General features: G+C 34.9%; 1 pseudogene; it reads left to right on the top strand.

Moving 5' to 3' along the window:
* The first annotated feature begins 5,319 nt into the window (after positions 1–5,319).
* Positions 5,320–20,212, top strand: LOC120193052 (annotated as a pseudogene).
* The last annotated feature ends 345 nt before the right edge of the window (positions 20,213–20,557 follow it).

Below are 20,557 nucleotides of genomic sequence, written 5' to 3' on the forward strand. Positions count from 1 at the left end.
GGTACAAACTGAACCTGCAACACACATGTATGAAGCTGACTATGGTGCAATATACGGGCCATAATTTACGAATATGCCTAATCTCGGTGACTATAGTTTAACTCATCAATAATTAATGGTGAGTTATATTTAGGCATGGAGTTTTCAAGCAAAGAAGAAACGATGATGGCAATAAAAAATTACAATATACGTAATTCTGTTCAGTCCAGAGTCGACCGCTCTACGCCAGAAAAGTATGTCTACAACTGTGTCTGAAGTGAAAACGGATGCAATTGGATGGTTCACGTATCGAAGAGGAAGAGGAAAAACAATAGATGAGAACTAACGATATACAACGGTCCTCACATATGTTGTGCTGGAGGAATCAACCAAGATCATCCCAACTTAGACTCTGAAGTGATATGCCAAGCCATCATGCACATGGTAAAAGCAAACTCCCATATAGCTATTGTTGTGTTGATTTCAGCTATACAATCACAATATGGGTATTGCGTATCATAGAGAAAAGCATGGTTGGCAAAGCAGAGTGCGATTAAAAAACTTCACGGCGAATGGGATGCATCTTACAACGAAATTTCAGGTTGGTTTAGGGTGGTGCGGAGGTTGAATCCTGGGATAATTGTAGACTTCAAAACTTGTCATGCACACCATAATGATCGAGTTCTTTGCGATCGATACCAATTCTACCGGGTTTTTTGGACTTACCCATATTGCATTAATGATGTGAAATACTGCAAGCCTGTGGTCCAGATCGATGAGACTTTCTTGTATGGAAAACACAAGCAAGTTTTAATATTGGTATTTGTCCAAAATGGTAATCGCAACATTCTTCCAGTTTCTTTTACCCTTGTTGAAGAAGAAGATACATATTCTTGGGTTTTTTTCCTCTGAAACTTACGCTCACATGTTATTAAGAGGAAAAAAATATGTGTCATTTCAGATCGCGAACCTGGGATCAAAGCAGCAATAGAATCTTTGGGTCCAATGTGGCAACCACCCTTTGTCCAGCATAGGTACTGTATCTGACACATTGCTGCGAACTACCATGGAAGGTTCAAGAAGAATGATGAGCGCCAATTACTTGTTTGCATGGGTAAGTGAAACTGCTGTAGTTTTTTTCTTTCAATCATTTTCATTTTTTTTATAGAAACAAAGTTAGTAAGTTCTACATTTTATGCTCAGGTTACGAACTACTACCTCAAACATTTGAATCCATGCTTCAAGATCTACGGGCGAAGAATGAGGAAGGATACGAATACATCAACCTCATCAATAAAGAAATGTGAACAAATGCATATGATGGTGGATATCGATATGGACATATGACGACCAACTTGGCTGAAGTAATCAATTCGACCTTAAAGGGGGCACGTCACTTACCTATAACGGCTTTGGTAAAAACGACATATTTTTCGTTTGGGAGCGCTTTTTGTGAAGCTCAGGGGACAAGCTCAAACATGGATGCAAAGTGGTCATGTTTATCACCCTAGATTAGTTACAGATCTACAAAAAAGAATTGATGCATCAAATGAAATATTTGTAACAAGCTTCTCTAGAACGCATGAATTGTTTCGTGTCACAGAGATGACTCGAACTCTTCAAGGGATTGAAGCTAACTCGTTAAGAGTAAATCTACAGGACAGATAGTGCGACTGCTGGTTTTTCAAGCTCTGAAGTATCCATGCTCTCATGTGATAGCAACTTGTTCGTATACCCGTCAAAACTATAACTGGTTTTTGGATCCCGTATACCTACTATCAGAAGTGTTTCAAGTATATGAATTTGAGTTCCCCTATAGGTAATGAAAAAAGACCCTAATGAGGTTCATAATTAGGTTCCGATTGTACCAAATGTGACTTTATTTAGGGATAGTGGTCATCCAAAATCCACTCGAATTCATTGTGATATGGATATTCGAGAAACATCTAGACAAAACAAAATATGTGGGTATTGTAGAAACCTAGGACACAGTAGAAAAACATGTCCACTTCTTTTGTCATCAAGTAACCATTGATGAGGAACTGATGTAGTTGTTGTTTATCAAATAATAGTTATTGTAATTTAATTCACATTTACTTAAAGTTAATGTCATTTGATAACCACTGATTATTTAAAAAAACAATACAAGAAAATGATAAAGAAGAACCATTCAAAGTCAAATTATCCATCAACATTGATAAAGAAGAACCATTCAAAGATATGACACGTTTTTATTGGTACAACGGATTCGACGTTAGCGTTATATGTGATTGAAATAAAAGAGATAATAAGTGACAAACTTAAGAAAGTTTTCGAAGACAATTATTAAATTTTATCAAACTAATATCAATTCGGTATTTGAATATAATTTTAAATACAACAAACTTTTAAAAGACAATTGTTTTTTATACATATATTTACTATTATTATTATTATAAAAACAATTAAAAAACACTAAATGATCATCACCATTCACTTGAATTAAGTAATAAACAAAATTAACAAAATAAATTAATTATTAAATGGTAAATAAAAAAAATACAATTATTTGTCCAACAAACAAGTAAATACAAATATAATAAAATATAAAAAATTATTGATGTTTGCGGTGCGAATGTTTTCCCCAGGGCGGTGACTGGCTGTCTCGAGGGGGATTTCTTCGTATAACTGGTTCTGACTCCTCACTGTCATCATCCTCATCATCATCACCATCATCGTCGTCGTCGTCATCATTAGGAGCAGATACATTTTATTGATGATGAACTGATGATAATGTAGCCCCTCTATAGAATAAGGACCCTGGAGGTGTATGACTGAATATCCCACCGCTTATAGAAAATTGGGAAAACTGAGAAAACACAGACATCGATGAGTGAGAAAACTGTACATGAGGTGTCTGTGCGGCGGCCATCGGTGGTGAGGATGGACTCGTCAAATAACCAGTATATGAACCCCAAGTTAGATCTACAAACATAGAACCGTAATATCCTCCAGTAAGGGTCATATAACTCTGTGGCGATGGCGGCATCTGGTATGGGAACGGCGGTGGCGGCATCTGATATGGTTGTGGGGTATACATCGTTACAGACGGTGGTTGCTGTGAAGGTTCTGGTGTTGCAGCTGACGACGAATCGGAAGCACCTCCTCTTCGTCCACGAGTCGGGGGACGATGGGGTTGTGACGATGCACGTCTCTATCGACGTCGATGAATGCTCCGTCCTTGTGCATCCTCGAAAAGTAGAAACGATTTCCCGTTACTATTGAACCACTCGTAATAACCATCTGCAACTGTCAAATGGTCCACATAAATGGGATCTCTATGGGGAATGCACCGACGTCGATCCTTCAATATCATGACCCACTCATAATGCTTCAGCAGCCAATCTATATTTGTCTTACCGCGTCGATCGGTGTTATATAACTCGTCGAGATTTTAAGGTACTTCCGGAATTGGTTGTACAAAACCAAATTACCGGAGCATGCAATTAGTGGGGGTGCCACTCGACAATCACATAACAGATCAGAGGGATCACCGTCATCTAAACATCTAATGGGCCCCTTAACTCATGTGGGATGCAAATCCTCATATCATCATTACAATAAAGAGCTCATTCAAACTAAAACAAATATATATAATTCTTATCAAAATAATAATAATCTAATTATATAACTATAATAAAAAATATATTTTCAAACATTTAAATACTTACCTCTGTGCCAGCCTTCTGATCAATTAGTAGCCTCATTAATTCTAATACATCAGGTAGATCCCGATGATTTTTCCTGGCAATAGACCACCTATTAAAGGAAATAATTTTTATTATATACTAGATAAAATGATTAATATACGAAATCAGTTTTGTAATTACCTCAATAGTAGCGGGAATACGAGCGGGTTCTTCACAACAGGATATAAAAAGGGCATGCGATACTATGCCCAAGATTGCAACAGAAGGAGACATCTGCTGATAGCATTTTTTCTGTAGTCAGTAGCTCGACACATCTCCCTATACAGGAATGCCAAAACTATCGATCCCCAACTAAGTGATCCAGCCAGATAAAAATCGTCGAGATGCCGCAACCACATACTGTGAACTTGGTTGCACGATTTGTCTGGCATCAACAACCCTCCTATCAGTTGTAGTATGCATGCCCGTGCATACATTTTAACTTGATCCTCTGAGGCGTCCTCACTCGAATTCTGGAAATTTACATCCAACCAATTTAACGGAATCCGACCACCGTTAAAATTTGGCGGGTACCTCCTAGATATTCCTGGCACAAAGAATTCCAGTTACCGTGCGCCGCCCCTGAAAGCACATCTCCATCCACTAGAAGCCCCAAGTGTATGGAAACATCCTCCAGCGTAATCGTGCACTCTCTACACGAAAGATGGAATGTGTGTCTCTCCGGTCTCCACCGCTTGACTAATGCAGAAATCAGATTTGATTTTATCCTACAGTGGCCTTTATATGTAGCTATGTAACCGAATCCAACATCGACTAAATACAGTCAGACACGGATTGATATCGCTAATTTAAGGTTACGGATAAAATGATCTAATATACGGTAGATCTTCTAAAAATATTAATAATTACAAAAATTAATATATAAATTAATAATAAAAAATTAAATAAATAAATTATTACTAATAATTTAAATTAAAATAAAATTTAAAAATATTATCGTATTAGCAAAATGTCTCGATATATGTTTTTCATCCAAATGAAACATACCGTCTTTTATTTTATAACAGCGAAAAAAATAAAATAATTAAATAAAATACTAAAAAATAAATTAAATAGAATAGAATATAATATAATATATTACTTTCTAAATAAAATTTGATCAGGATTTGGTTTTTTGATATGATTTGAGAGGATTTGGTGCGGTGAAAGTAGTTGAGAGAGTGATATTTATAGAATAGGATAGAGGGTGTGAACGGGAGGATGGGGGAGTGTGAACGGTCCGGATTAAATACCAAAGACAATGCCTTACCCCACGTGGCACCACATCATCGTAAGGCGCGGTGCATGGGTCGCGCCTTATTCCATGTGACACCACATCAGCATAAGGCACGGTACATGGGCTGCGTCTATCTATAAAATATGTTAGATCCGTAATATTATCTCTAACGGTATTTGACACGTAAATAATAAAAAAAAATGGGGAAAATCTACGAGATTCTAGCTTTTCTACCTTCTGAATAAAACTCCAGGACATGTCGGTAAATTATTACTATTATTAAACATAAAACTCCGAAAGAGAGTTTCATGAATTTCCTGTTCATGAATCTGATCTTCCCATCTCATCCCCATATTTTTATTAATCAACATTCTCATATTTTCGTTTATTATTCATGTACTTGATCCAGATTTGATTCTTCAGTTTCCTCAATATTCACGCTTTTCACTCGTACTAGCAAATACTTATCGGATCGAGGAGATATAGGGACGAGGAAGAAAACAAGGAATCTGAAATACGTTGGATTTGATTGTGATTTGAGAGTGGGGACGAGAGAAAGATGCGGTGGATCATCTTGTAAAAGTGTTGAGTTTTGTTTTGATCTAAACAAAGACTTTATCGGATTGCTTCAAGGATAAAAATCGGAAGGAAAGCTTCCACTGAAACTGAGTTGACTCGGAAAAGCGCAGACGAACCGTTTTTTTTTTCCTGGCGTGTTTAATTTAATTTTTCTCATTTTTATTTGGCTGCTTATTATATCATTTATTACTCCTATTTTTGGAAAGCCTGTATCGAGTATTTCTCGTATTTAATCGGATATTTTTCCATTTTTTGTTCCTGCTTTTAAATGCCCTGCAAATTTATCCCTTGTTATATTATTGTCGTCGTTTTCGGGTTGCCATAAAGTAGAGTATACAGTTCCATTTCGACTTTTCGATTAACTACTCAACTCATGAAATTTAACGACTTGTTATTTTTCTTTTTGGTTTTTGAAGTCACTGAGATGGGGTGTCAATGCTCTAAGCAAACTCCATGTTGCTGGGATTCACAGTTCAAAGCAGCAGTGTTAGAAGCCCCTGATGTTGGTGCGTATTATTATTATAAAATTTTATTTGGAAGCTTTTTTATACGTGGTTGCTGAGAACCGGAATGATTAGTTAAAACGTTTTAACTTGTTGTAGAGAATGAGAGTAGCGAGGTTGATCAGTTACCTACGTTTCGGGAATTCACTTTGGAGCAACTCAAGCATGCAACATCTGGATTTGCAGTCGAGAATATTGTTTCTGAGCATGGGGAGAAGGCTCCCAATGTTGTTTATAGAGGGAAGTTAGAGAATCATAGGAGGATCGCTGTTGAACGTTACAATAGAATGGCCTGGCCAGATTCAAGACAATTTATGGTAAATAATTAATGGAAGTTTGCGCGATTAACTAAGCTTTGCTTTCATTTCTTTAAGTGATTGTAACTCGGGGCTATTTTATTCTGCATCTGTAGGAGGAAGCAAGATCAGTTGGTCAGCTACGCAACAATAAATTGGCGAATTGGCTTGGCTGTTGTGAAGGTGATGAAAGGTTGCTTGTTGCAGAGTACATGCCCAATGAGACACTCGCAAAACACCTTTTTCATTGTAAGGCTTATAATCCTTGTGTTTATAATTTTGCTGTTGGTCCTGTTGGGAAAATGCTTCCATAAACGAAAATATTATCTTAAGTTAATTATTAGTTAGTTTTTCATTTTTTAGGGTAATCTGGCTTTGCTGTATATTCACCAGTGGGTTTGAAACTATGTTTCCTAATCCCAAAATGGAAGTGTGTAGACATAGTTTTTAGTCCGGGCGGGAAAAAACTTGGTGCGATTTGGGGTTTTTTTTGAAAATGTTTTGGAGTCTCCATCGACCATTTAAGTTGGGTAGATCGAATACCTAAAAATTTTCTTTTAAAAAAGTTTTTAGGAAAACATCATTTTAAAAGATAAATTAATCTACGTGTAACCATAAATTCATTCTTTTTTGAAAAAAAAAGGTTCGGAGATCGATTACGTGTGGGGAAGGATAAGCACCCCCACAACGCCCAAAATCGGTATCCCATTTATTATAAATTGTCTCTAATAATGGAAATCTAAGAATTCGAATATAAATTTAAGTTACGATCCTATAATTCTAGATTTAACCATGCAATGTTTATTGAACGAAAAATTCTATGGATGAATAGAAAAAATTCCAATATTTCCAATTGAAGAGAAAATAATCTATAAAATATTTTAAGACAAATATTTCTCTTTCTAACTGAAATAAAAGGAATACAACAATTTCTTCAAAGAATTCAAGATTAAAATAATTTGATCCAACCAAATAAAAATTAAGCCAATTAATCCAAATTATATTAATCATGCTAGATGATGAAAATTTAAACTAGAATGGAAAAAATATAAACACAATAAAAATCAAAGGCCCACAAATAAGTATCACACAAATATAAGTGCTTTAATAAAATAAAATCATAAACATAAGGACCACATTGCAAGATAACAAAATAAGGCATTCAATATGATAAAAACATAAAATAGTCATATATATATATATATATATATATATATATATATATATATTTATGGGACTAAAATAAAATAAACAGAAATTAGAGTGCAATAATTAAAGGACTGAAATTAAAATGATGAAAAATATGAGACCAAACTATAATAAAACAAAAATAGTAGCCAAATCAGAAATAAAAAATTGACTAAAATGAATAAATTGCAAATATCACATCCAAATCATAATAACATCTGAAGCAGAACCCAATCAGTGGCTAAAATGAATAAACATAAAAAGTGATTAAATTCGAAAGTTAATAAAATTAATATGCTTATTCGAAATAAATAACAAAGTACATAACCAGAGTGCAAAAGAATTTAAAATACGGGGAGTTTAAAGATAATTTTACCTTAATAGTGACAAAAATGTAAAACACTCTAAAACTGTGACGACCTGAACTAATATTTAAGCCTAAAACATATGAACAAAGCAAAAAACACCTAGAATCTGGGGACCCTACACGTAATTTACCCAAAAAATAAAATGAAAACCTCTCCCTTTTACCACTTCCAGAATCACGTGGAACCCGAAAACAAAAGACTCTTCCCTTCTTTCATTTTACTCTCCAAACATCAAAATCTCCTCTCCCTTATACAATAAGCCGAGATTTTCAGAGCTCCTCACCAACGTCGTCAGCCACGACACCGGTCATGGCAAAGATGGCCGAAGAGGCCATTAAACTGAGACCAAACAACTCCCTAAGAGGCTTTCTTCCTCCTCTCTTTTGCTCGACCGAGAGCTCTTCACAAAACCAAGGACCACACCGGCTCGAGATTCCAACGAGGAACTTGAGGAAAGGTAAACTCACTCCTCTATCCCTATATTTCTTCTCGAAAAAAATAAAGAAGAAAAAGAATACTGGAAAAAATGAATCTTTTGAAATCTTTTCTTGATTTTTTGTTGTTGTATTTAAAATAATGGGGAAATTATAATTTTTTTTAAAGACTCGTCCCCCTTTTTACAGTGAAGTTCATTTGGGTTTTATAACAACCCCCTTTTACATGTAAAATAACCAAAATAAATATTGGTTTGGTGGCGGTTGCTATAGTATGGAGTATGGCTTGATCATGGTGGAGCCGTGTGGTAGGAGCTGGTTCGGGTCGGATTCAGGTATTGGGCTTAAATCGAGTCGGGTCGGGTCGGGTCAAATTTTGGGATAAAATTGATGATTACAGTTGCCCCTCTTTGCTCATTGTTGTGAAACAGGAATATGGCAAAGACAAAAAACACCAATTTTATCTAGCTTGGTCATCTGATATCTTTAAGCTCCAAGTTTTTCTCATTATGAACTTTTCACTCTTCTGTTCGGACAAGTTCTTCTCATTATGAACCCTTCGATTGGAATGTTAATCCCTTGAGTGAGGTATTGCTGATTCAACTCCATATGTGATGAATCGAGCTAAGGTTGAACAAGTTCTTCTCATTATGAACTTCTTTTCCCTCATCGGATGAGTTCTTCTCATTATGAACTCTCCACTGAAAATGATGATCCCTCGATCGAGAGATAGGTCGAACAAGCTCTTCTCATTATGAACTTATTCTCCTTCATCGGATGAGTTCTTCTCATTATGAACTCTCCATTTGAAATGTTGATTTCTCAAGCGAGGCGTCACTGATTCGAAATGCCGTGAATCGAGTGATAGGTCGAACATGCTCTTCTCATTATGAACTTCTTCTCCCTCTATCGGAAGAGTTCTTCTCATTATGAACTCTTCATTGGAAATGTTGATCGGTTCATCTTCTCTTTGAAAAGTTTTAAACCTGCAAAAGATGATCATATATCAGTGATTTGTATTTAAAGTACCCGAAGATAATGACCCGATGGTCCTTTATTTTGCTGAGATCAATTTCTTTAAATGGTGAAAATTGGACTAATTCTTTGCTGAATTTGTGAAATGAAATCTTTGTTGGCTCTTTGAATTCCTTAATGTTGCAAATTGCTGAGTTTTTGTCTTTGTTGGGTCCATCTTGGAAACGAAACTGCTCATTCTCATTGAAGTGGCCTGGAAAAGTGAAGTTGGAAGAAAGACATAATTGAAAATGCTTCTAGGGAAAAATCTTAAGAAAGACTCATGCGACATCCCAGAAAAACGGTCCTAAGAAAGGCTCAAACAATTCTCTAAAAAATGATCCTAAGAATGACAAATAATTTCTCAAAAATAGACTTTACATATATCCTCATGAGAGGGAAATCAAAATTTATCATGTGTATGAAATGGTGAAATGTATTATGCAAATATGCAAATTCATGTATGAATGCAGGTTTTCTTGATCTGTTGAAAATGGTTGCAAGGGCAATTTTCATTGCTATATCAGTCTTCATTCTTTTCTTGGTTTGGTTGTCTTCTTTACCTATTGCACCTGAGTGTATTCTTGTGAATCTTGACTTGTGAATGGGCACATCTTTCCCCAGTAATTTTTTTTTGGATAAATTTAGCTTTTTCGAAAAGATTCATTTACAATTATCAATAAACCCCTAAACTTAGGCTTAGCTTCTTTCAAAAATTCATTTAAAAACATCATGAAACCCCTAAAAATCAGGCTTAGCTTCTAAAAATCTTTCCTCTTCAGTTGTCATCAAGGAACCCCTAAAAATTAGGCTTAGCTTTCTTTAAATTGTTTTTGAGATAATCATCAAGAAACCCCTGAAAATCAGTCTTAGTTTCTAAAAAATCATTTGAAAACATCCCACCCGAAGGTCTTATGGATCACCCGAAGTTCTTATCATCTTGCTCGAAAGACTTATAGATAACCCGAAGGATTTAAGCATCATGCTCGAAAGACTTACTGATGGCCCAAAGGACTTACTCATCATGCTCAAAAGACTTAATGATAGCCCGAAGGACTTATGCTAATTCGAAGTGTTGTGAATCAAGCAATAGGAAATGTTAACCCCTCTAGTGAGGCATTGCTGATTCGAAGTATTGTGAATCGAGCAAAGGAAATGTTGAAAACATCATGCCCGAAGGTCTTATGGATGGCCCGAAGGACTTAAGCTGATTCGAAGTGTGTGAATCGAGAAAAAGGAAACGTTGAAAACATCTTGCCTAAAGGTCTTATGGATGGCACGAAGGACTTATCATCTTGCTCGAAAGACTTATAGATGACCCGAAATATTTAAGCATCATGCTCGAAAGACTTACTGATGGCTCGAAGGACTTACTCATTAAAAAACCCTTGAAAATCAAGCTTATTTTCTTAGTTGTCAAGAAACCCCTAAAAATTACGCTTAAATTCTTTTTAAAAACTCTTTTGAAAATCATCATCAAGAAACCCCTGAAAATCAGGCTTAGTTTCTAAAAACTCATTTAAAAACATCAAGAAATCCTTAAAAATTAGGCTTAATTTCTTTAAAATTCATTTGAAAACATTAAGAAACCCCTAAAATTAGGTTTAGCTTCTTTCAAATTCATTTAAAAACATCAAGAAACCCCTGAAAATCAGGCTTAGTTTCTAAAAATCTTTTGTTTCGAGCGAAACTATCTTAAGTGAGATAAAATCTTCTATTTCGAGTGAAACTGTCTAAAGGGAGACAAAATTTGTTTCAAGAAAAACTGTCTCAAGAGAGACAAAATTTGTTTTTAAGGGAAACTGTCTAAAGAGAGACAAAATTTGTTTTAAGGGAAACTGTCTAAAGAGAGACAAAATTCGTTTCAAGGGAAACGTTCTCAAAGTTTATTTTTCAATAGAAACTGTCTCAAGGGAGACAAAATTTGTTTAAAGGGAAACGTATTCAAAGTTTATATTTCAAGAGAAACTGTCTCAAGGGAGACAAAAGTAGTTTCAAGGGAAAATGTCTTAAGAGAGACAAAAATTTGTTTCAAAAGAAATAGATTCAAAGATTTTGGTTTCAAGAGAAACTGTCTCAAGAGAGACAAAACTTTGTTTCGTCTCAAGTGAGACAAAATTCGTTTTTTAAATGAAAATTGTCTTGAGCGTATCAAAATTTGTTCTTTGGAAAGCTATCTTATGCGAGATCAATTTTGTTTTAAATATTTCAAAATTTTTGGAGAATGTCTCAATCGAGACAATGTTTGTTTTAAGAGAAATTGTCTCAATCGAGACAAAATTTGGTTCAAGTAAAACAACATTGAAATTTGATCTCCGAAGGAAAATATCTCATGTATCAAGTGAGACAAAATTTGTTTTTAAGAAAAACAACTTTGAAATTTGTATTCCGAAGGAAAATGTCTCAAGTGAGACGAAATATGATTTAAGAGAAAATGTCTCAAGTGAGACAAAATTTGTTTTTAAGAAAAATAACTTTGAAATTTGTGTTCCGAAGGAAAATGTCTCAAGTGAGACGAAATTTGTTTTAAGAGAAAAATGTCTCAAGTGAGACAAAATTTGTTTTTATGAAAACAATGTCTCTAGCGAGACGACATTTTGTTTCGAGAGAAATAACACCCAAGGAGACAGAGAGTTTGCTTTTTCCTGCACGTTGAGGAAATGTCTTCAGAAGATCTAATTGTTGACTTCAGGAAGTCAAATCTGTGGATGACATTGTTCTTTCAGGTTGAAGACATATGGTCATTTCCAAGCTTTTATTTCCTGAAAGATCGATATGATGTATTTATGACTGTCTATCTTGTATGTTTATGGGTGTCACGATGAAGTTTGTATTTTATGTGTTTGATGAATTATCGAATTTGTCCTCGAGAGAGCAAAAAATGTCTTTAATGTACATGATGATGAATGTTTGATACAAAGATGCAAATTTCACGTGTCATGTATGTTTGTGTTGATGTATGTATATGTATGTGTGAGGGGAATGACTGTGTGAGAAGTATTCATTTTATCCCTGGCTCAGCTTGTCTTCATTTCCACCAGGGTGTACTCTTGCAAACCTCGTCCCGAGACAATTTATTTTCCTTGCCCCATCAAATTTTGGCCAAAATATTTGGCTTTATCTTGCCCCAGCTTCGATCTTGAGCTTCGGAGGGATATTCGTTGAATTCCAATATATGCTTCCAGAGAGATTATCTTGTTTGAAAATGTTTTTACTTCCTTTGAATTTTTGAAATTTTGAAAAATATCGAAAATAATTTTTAAAAAAATATTGTCTTCTTCTAAGTTTCACAATTGAAACAAATCATAAAACAGGAGTTCATTGAATATCAAAATAATCAACTACTCCTTAATCTTTGATAGTTGCAAACCTTTGGAAAATATCAAAATCGAAAGGCTGGTTTTGAGGTTGGCTACCTAAATTCTTAGGTTTGTTTCATTGATTCGTCCTTCGTGATGATTATGTCATGCTCCTCTTTTTGATTTGGCATTTTGATCGGAGGTGGACAAAATGTCACAACTAACATAGTAAATTGCTAAACTTTTTAGAACACTTTTGTTTCAGTTCTCTGAAATCTTCCATTTGTTCAAGCTTCGTAGGCTCCTATAGAAAAGGTAGTGCAGAAATATCGATCTAAAAATGAGATTTCTTAGTGCTCGTGTGAGTTTGACTATAACAGGTGTTCCTCAACTCTCTTAGTCCATATTTACCAAAACTCCTTATTTAGTAAATTTGACTTAATTTGCCATTGTTTGGCTAGCTGAATTCAGCTTTATTGTACATATATCTTATAATTGCCTTTCTTTGACTAGCTGAAGGATTCATGTCATTACAAAGTCTTTGACTTGACAACCACAGTGGAGCAAACACTGAATTGCCAAGTACCTGATCAATGTAATAGTTTGAATATAATTTATTCATAAAGTCAGGACTTTTGAGTTTCCTATATAACCAATTGCTTTAACGGAATAGCTCAGCTTTATTGTATACATATATATTATACATATATTTTTTTTGGGTAAATGGATTCTATTTCTTAAGCTTGTCGATAAGAACCTGTTATAGTATCGGTGTTTTTTGAAGGTTAGAAAATCTCATCGTTAGAGTTCAATTCCCAAGCAGCTGACCTAAACTAGATTCACCTACTTAACCATTCCATCTGAGAAGATCATGATCATCATTGAACGTCATTAATAGAAGTAGAACTAATCAGCTTTGCTATTTCATGTGCCAGATACCCCATTTTGTCTGTTCTTGACACATACTCGAATGCCAAGTCCTTTGATTACTTCTTCATGTGAAGAGAAAACTAGCTCAGTCCCTTTTAGAGAATGGTATGTAATCTGGTGTATTTCTGGAATGGGACCAACGGGTCCTTGTTTTGCTGGGTTCAATATTGTCATTTGTCATAGATTTACAACCTCAATTATTAAAAAGCTTTTAATTAAGATGATATTCAAGGAATTTCAAGATTAAGATTTGCTCATTGTTCATTTCCTAAGAATGAAGCATTTTATTTAAAATGTCTGAATGTCAAGTGACTTAAAAACTTTTTAAAGAAAAGATAAAGAAAATAAATTCAAACAAGACAATATGCGAGTGCATCAAAATTTTCTAGTGGATGCAATGATTTTTCTCGGTTTGAATCATAATGCCCCATCATTCATCGAATGGTCATACCCCTGAATCGATTAAATTCTAGATCTTACGCTTCAATGCCCCATAATTCTCAATGAGGTGCCTTGATCTTTAGATGGTGATAACATCACATCCATAGCTTTCAATCAATTTTTTCTAGGAATGAATAGGTAACTTTATCTCACCTCAAAACCCTTATCATAAGATTCTCCGCGAGTTACTTTCGGGACCCATGATTAATACATGTTGAGATGCAATGTATATTATGCAATGTACGCTGTATAAATGCTCATGCAAATGCAAAGATGCAAAATGGGAATGCAAAATGCAAAATGTAAATGCAACAAAGGAATTGATCCCCAAAGTAATTGTCATAAAATAACTTCCAAAGAACACACAATGTCTCAATACACCGAGGTAGATGGAATCTACAAATCACGTCATACTGCTCAATTTCATACATTTTCATCGAATGTGCAAGGAAACATTCTCCTTCTATTTCCTAGCTTGATGGAAAATTCCAATGCTTCAACTTCTTTTCCAGAAATACATTTGTTAAGCAGCCATATGTGATTGATATCATCAACTGTCTCGTGTTTACTATCATTGTTGCTTGATGACTTCAAACATATTATTTCTTTTCGGCTAGTTGTATCAACATCGTCATAGCACCCTTGAAAAACTTGTTTTACTGCATCATTTGAGCTTCATGTATTCCAACTTGATATAACTCTTCAGTTATTTCCTAGAGCACCCTTCTAGACCATTGATGCGTTTTTGCATTTCTATTCTACCTCTTCGAGTGACAATGTCGTATTGAAAGCCTTTTAATTTGACTATTAACTCGGGAATCAATATCGTCTATGACATGATAAGTATGAAACATGTGTTAATTCCAAGGTAATTATCCTAGAACAACTTTCAAAGAACTCACAACGTCCCAACATGTCAAAGCAGATAAAATATTTACCCTTTCGTGTGGCATTGTCGTTTTAAAAGCGTTTTATTTTAAATAAATAACTCGGGTATTAACAACATGTTTATGCACAAACAAATCAATAGGACGAGGAAAAGATGTTAGCAAAAATAATAATCAAAAAGAGGAAATGTATATTAGTGAAATATGAAAAGATTAAATTCAACTGGTAAATGAACCACAAAATACAGTGAATAAAACACACAGAGAAAATTAAAACCCTAACCATATAATTTCTAGTTCACATGCATTTATTCAAAAAGAATCTATCGAATAAATTAAAAGGCGAATGTTAGAGTTCATTTCTCCTTTGTTTACACTTATTTGGGTACCTATGGACAAAATTTCGGCATGGTCTTAGATCGGGTGGGTTTCTACAGTTAACTATATGCAAAGTTTCGGTCCTAGGAGTAAAGGTACTCGAATTGTCCTTGTCGGTGCCCCTTGAGCCAGACCCTCAATCCTCACCCATTATAGGCTTAAGCAGATCGAGTTCAATTCGAGAGGGCACATTTCCCTATACTTGACATGGAGAATAAATCTTCACGAAGACATAGGATATATGAACCCCGAAAGCTATTTGCTAAGTCTGACACGGAGAATAAATTCTCACGAATACGTGCTTTCACTCCCATTTAAAGGTGAAAGAGCTCGAGTATAGAGCTTATGTTATGCAATGCAAGTGTTGTGTGTAAAGAGACATTCTCAAACCTTTGACCAACAACCACACTAAGATCGGCTAAAATGAATCCAAAATGTCAATATATGAAAATCAATCAAATACAAACATTAATATACAAATACATGAAATAAAATAAAAAAATGGAAGAAATCAAAAGAATCGTAAATAAAAAAATTGAATTCTCAATTTCCAACTAGAGAGACAATATAAAATCGATTTAAGGTTTGACCCTCTAAAGTCCTAGTGGAGTCGCCAAGCTGCCGACACCTTTTTTTGCCCGGACAGGGAAAAACTTGGTGCGACTTGGGGGTTTTTCTTTGAAAATGTTTTGGGGTCGCCATCGACCTTTTGGGTTAGGTAGGTCGAATACCTAAAAATTTTCTTTTAAAAGAGTTTTTAGGAAAACATCATTTTAAAAGATAAACCTGTCTATGTGTAACCAGATATTCGTTCTTTTTTGAAAAAAAGGTTCGAGGATCGATTACGTGTGGGGAAAGATAAGCACCCCCCACATCGCTCAAAATTCGCACCCCATCGATTATAAATTGTCTCTAATAATGGAAATCTAAGAATTCAAATATAAATTTAAGTTACGATTCTATTATTCCATATTCAACCATGCAATGTTTATTGAACGAAAAATTCTATGGAGGAATATAAAATATTCGAATATTTTCAATTGAAGAGAAAATAATACCTAAAATATTTTAGGACGAATATTTTTCTTTTCAACTGAAATAAAAGGAATATAATAATTTCTCCAAAGAATTCAAGATTAAAATAATTTGATTCGACCAAATAAAAATTAAGCCAATTAATCCAAATTATATTAATCATGCTAGATGATGAAAATTTAAACTAGAATGGAAAAAATATAAACACAATAAAAATCAAAGGCCCACAAATAAGTATCACACAAATATAAGTAATTTAATAAAATAAAATCATAAACATAAGGACCACAATGCAAGATAGCAAAATAAGGCATTCAATATGATAAAAACATGAAATGGTCATATATATATTTATGGGACTAAACTAAAATAAACAGAAACTAGAGTGTAATAATTAAATGATTGAAATTAAATTGATGAAAAACACGGGACCAAAATATAATAAAGCAAAAATAGTAACCAAATCAGAAATAAAAAAGTGACTAAAATGAATAAATTACAAATATCACATCCAAATCATAATAACATCATAAGCAGAACCCAATCAATAGCTAAAATGAATAAACATAAAAAAGTGATTAAATTCGAAAGTTAATAAAACGAATATGCATATTCAAAATAAATAACAAAGTACATAACCAGAGTGCAAAGGAATATAAAATACGGGGAGTTTAAAGATAATTTTATCCTAATAGTGACCAAAATGTAAAACACTCTAAAACAGTGAGGACCTGAACTGATATTTAAGCCTAAAACAGATGAACAAATCAAAAATACCTAGAATAGGGGAACCTATGAGTAATATACCCAAAATATAAAATGAAAACCTCCCCCTTTTACCATTTCCAGAATCACGTGAAACCCCAAAACAAAAGACCCCCTTCTTTCATTTTACTCTCCAAACACCAAAATCTCCTCTCCCTTATACAATAGGCCGAGAATTTCAAAGCTCCTCACCAACGCCGCCGGCCACGACTCCGGTCGTGGCAAAGATGGCGGAAGAGGCCATTAAACCGAGACCAAACAGCTCCCTAAGAGGCTTTCTTCCTCCTCTCTTTTGCTCGACCGAGAGGTCTTCACAAAACCAAAGACCACGCCGGCTCGAGATTCCAACGAGGAACTTGAGGAAAGGTAAACTCACTCCTCTATCCCTATATTTCTTCTCGGAAAAAAATAAAGAAGAAAACGAATACTGAAAAAAATGAACCTTTTGAAATCTTTTCTTGTTTTTTGCTGTTGTATTTCAAATAATGGGGAATAATTACAAATTTTTTTAAAGACCCATCCCCCCTTTTTACAGTTAAGTTCATTTGGGTTTTATAGCAACCCCCCCTTTACATGTAAAATAACCAAAATAAATATTGGTTTGGTGGTGGTTGCTGCAGCGTGGAGTATGGCTTGAGCATGGTGGTGCCGTGTGGCAGGAGCTGGTTCGGGTCGGATCCGGGTATTGGATTTGAACCGGGTCGGGTCGGATTTTGGGATAAATTTGGTGATTACAAAGCGTATGGATTAATTTTCTTACTTTATTAATTCAGGGGAATCACAACCAATGAAATGGACCATGGGATTAAGGGTTGTATTCTTTTTTGCACAAGCTTTAGAATACTGCACAAACAAGGGGCGTGCACTATACCATGATCTCAATGCTTACAGGGTTCTATTTGATGAGGTAACAATTTGTTATCTGGCTATCTGATGCTTTTTGAATGGTCAGTTTTATATGATTCCTTGATTTATATGCTAGAATTCTTGCAGGATGGAAATCCGAGACTTTCAACCTTTGGCTTGATGAAAAACAGTAGAGATGGAAAAAGTTACAGTACAAATTTGGCATTTACTCCTCCTGAATATTTGAGGACTGGTATTTACAATGCGGATACTTTTACAATATGCATTCGATTTTATTGTTATTTTATAACAGTGAATAATGTTCTAGCTATGTCTCTATATTCAGCATGGAAATTTGGATCTACACTATGATACCGTTCCATCATAAGTTTTAAGTGTTAATTGAGTTGTCAATACTTGTTCCCACATTTATCTTTCACTAACTTTTGTATTTGATACATTCTAATCAAGAACTTATTTCTCGTGCCGTACCATTTTAATGTAGGAAGAGTAACAGCAGAAAGTGTAATATATAGCTTTGGCACTCTTCTGCTTGATCTCCTCAGTGGAAAACATATCCCTCCTTGCCATGTAATCTGCCTTTTTTTTTTGAAGATAATCATTCGATTTATTTTGTTCCTCAGCTGGACACGCAAGCATGTCGATCCTTAATGTGATTCTCATGAGTCATGACGTTGACATGTTAAGACTTGTTGTATCTTGATTGCTAATGCCCAAGTAATTTCTGCCAGGCACTTGACTTAATACGAGACAGAAATCTTCAGATGTTGACTGATTCTTGCTTGGAAGGGCAGTTTTCTGATAATTATGGAACCGAACTCGTTCGCTTGGCCTCTAGATGTTTGCAATATGAACCCAGAGAGCGGCCAAATCCTAAATCTTTAGTCTCTGCTTTGACACCCCTTCAGAAGGAAACCGAGGTAAGTTGTTTTTTTTTCTTTTTCCTTTCAAGAGGCAATATATTACATTTTATGTGACTTGGTTGGTAAGCAATAGCATTGAAGTTCAATAAGGAATCTTCTTTTCATGAAGGTCCATTTACTACTGAGATGAAAGGAGAAAAGGGACAGCAGTTCACTGAGTTCTCGTTTCCTTTTCTGTGTAGGTTCTTTCACATGTATTAATGGTCATTCCAAACAGTGTTTTCTTCACTCCTCCCCAGTTGGGGAGGCTTGCTTAAGAGGGGACTTGACTGCTATACACGAGATCTTGGAGAATCTTGGCTACAAAGATGACGAAGGAGTGGTAAATGAGGTTTGTGTTAGTGTGCCTTTTACTACTACTCTCTCACACTTTTAATTGTAGTAGTAGTTTCTTGTTTACTACATATATGTTATAATTAAATTTCCATTTTTCCGATATTTGCTTCAATCTAAATTTACAAAACTTGCAAATACTCGGGAATCTATGTGATTGTTTGGTTCCTGCAGCTCTCCTTCCAAATGTGAACTGACCAAATGCAGGAAACTTTGAATTCAAAGAAAAAGGGTGATGCTGCTTTGAGGCAGAAAGATTTTAAAGAAGCTATTGAGTGCTACACTCAGGTTAAGTTCTTACTATGATATTTTCCGTCAATTTAAACAACATTAGCTGTAACTTCATATATATCTATGCTAGCTTCCCTTTCGAATATTATTGTACGGATTCCACAAACTTATTTGTGGATGGCATGCTTATTTTCCATTCTCCTGTTAATATGTTAAATACTTTTGGCCTGGAATGTTTTATCGGTATTCGTGATGAATGTCATATTATAAACCCACTGACAGTTCTTTGTAAATTCACAGTTTATCGATGTCGGTACCATGGTTTCTCCAACTATTTTTGCACGGCGTAGCTTGTGTTATCTAATAATGACATGCCTCAAGAGGCCCTGAATGATGCCATGCAAGCCCAAGTGATTTCCCAGCATGGCACATTGCTTACTATCTTCAGGCTACTGCAGTTGCTGCTCTCGGGATGGAGCAGTCTCAAACAGCACTCAAGGAGGGCGCAACTCTTGAAGCCAAAAGAAGCTCAGTGGCTGGGAAAAGATAAACAGCTCCTTGCGGATTGCGATTCTCCTACAATGACCGTGTAACTAAGCGTTCATTCATTCTGTGTAACTCAACCATAGAAAAATAATCTTATTTCCCCGTGTACTGGCAAGAGAAAGTGTAGTCATTGCCTTTTTTTATTATTGAATTTTTCCTTTAGGAGTGTATGTGAGTGTTTTTCATTCTTTGTTGGGTTTGATCAATTGCGCTCCTTTATAACATTCTTCCTCGTCACATTGATTCGGAACCCCAGAAACATTTTCTTCCCTTGTTTTTACCTTCTCTCAGGAAAGAAAAAAATTGAAGCAGTAATTTTGTTTTCCTCGGTCGTAAGCTTTGTAGTTTAATCAAATACTTCATCAAGCATTTGGGAATTCTATCTAAATTCTGTGAACATAAAATTAATGATTATATTGAAAATATAGGGTAAATATTACAATAATTTTGACTTAAAATAATTTATGTTACACTAAATTGAAATCATTAAACATAAAATAATGATCATAATTCACTCAAAATGACCTGAATCCGAAAATCACACAACCTGAAACTACTTGCCCAAAAGATGCCATTAGACTAACTAAACAGATACA

Source organism: Hibiscus syriacus, unplaced genomic scaffold (genome assembly GCF_006381635.1).
Source record: "Hibiscus syriacus cultivar Baekdansim isolate YM2019G1 unplaced genomic scaffold, ASM638163v2 tig00116984_pilon, whole genome shotgun sequence".
Lineage (NCBI taxonomy): Eukaryota > Viridiplantae > Streptophyta > Magnoliopsida > Malvales > Malvaceae > Hibiscus > Hibiscus syriacus.